This window comes from Geospiza fortis, unplaced genomic scaffold (genome assembly GCF_000277835.1).
Source record: "Geospiza fortis unplaced genomic scaffold, GeoFor_1.0 scaffold120, whole genome shotgun sequence".
NCBI classification, from domain to species: domain Eukaryota; kingdom Metazoa; phylum Chordata; class Aves; order Passeriformes; family Thraupidae; genus Geospiza; species Geospiza fortis.
This window is the reverse complement of record NW_005054364.1, coordinates 3,742,785-3,744,044: the sequence shown is the minus strand read 5'-3', so window position 1 is coordinate 3,744,044 and position 1,260 is coordinate 3,742,785. Positions and strand designations below refer to the sequence as shown.

Sequence of the window (1,260 nt, the reverse complement as noted above, 5' to 3'; positions counted from 1 at the left end):
TTCTCACAGTATTTGTAAAATTAATCTGTACCCATAATTCAATCCAAATACACTTCTGGGTTTTTAAAAAATATTTTTAAGCACTCTTGCATTAAACCAGTGTTCCCAATAATATTAAAGTTAGTAGTGAATTAGCTGCAAACCATAGACTCCCAAAATAACACTATTCCTTTCTATAAATAATCATCTTAGTGCATTGTAGCATTATGCCAAGTTTATTATTTAATTGCACTTTTGACATTTTAGTGCATGGCAGTGCTATCTCTTACTTAATGATGTGGGAAGGCTTATCAATCATGGCTAACAGAATCAGTCTTTTTATGTAAACATTACCTTCAGGACAGAGCTTTCCACTAGTCATGGAAATTAATGTCCACAGAATACCTGCTTGGCCATTTTGAATTATTATCCTGGATCATAAGAAGCATCTTTGATCTAACAAACTTGGCAGACCACTGTCTTCTGGCATGTAGAGTAATCCAGTGTGTATGGTGCCTGTAAACTAATGCAGGTCTGAACTGAGAGCTGTCATCAGTTTATCTTACAGAAATGATGCAGTGGATTGACTGCCCTGGCCAGGGCTGCAGTGATGGGCTGCTGTCCAGTGGTTTGGGTGTAGTTCCACAACAGCTCAAACCTACTTAACCTGTCCCTGCACTTTGGGATGGGGATGTGGGGGGTGTGTGTTGCTTCCCTCTGCTCTTCCACTCTGTTTTCTGAGTTATTTTTTCAAGGTTTTTTTGATTTTCATAGTGAGGCAGCATCAAGCCCCCTCCAGTGCTGACCCACAGTGGTACCAGAACTGCACTTGTGCATTTTCAGCATAACCTTGCACTGCTGCAAAAGGAATTTCTGTCCTGTAGCCTCTGTTCCTGTCCCCTCCATCTGCAAGTACCTGTGTGTGTTTGTGCTGCTGTGGGCATTTGTGTGACTGCTTGGCCTGGGGACCTGACCTTGCTGGGGGTTTAAAAAGGCAAGTGTGAAGCTGTCACAGGTGGAGAAGAGTTCCATCTGTCAGGACAGTTGGCTTATTGTGGCCTGCTGGAATTGCAGCCTGGAAATGCTGCATCAGCATAGCAGGATCATAACCTCAGTTTAGGGATGACTAATCCTCATGGAGTAGTTACTCTGTGAGCTACATTACTGGGAATTCCTGTTTGTAACACTCAAATGCTTTTGCATCAGTAGTTCTGTATGGCAGATTTCAGATGGTCAAAGTTAATTCAGAAGTGTTAATCACAGATCTTTTCCATGGCTTAG

The 1,260-nt window shown here is 42.1% G+C and overlaps 1 protein-coding gene across 1 annotated transcript in view; it reads left to right on the top strand.

The window, feature by feature from the left end:
* EIF3M (eukaryotic translation initiation factor 3 subunit M) overlaps positions 1-1,260 on the top strand; it is a 13,219-nt gene that overhangs the window by 2,315 nt on the left and 9,644 nt on the right. The gene's annotated exons all lie outside the window — the stretch shown is intronic.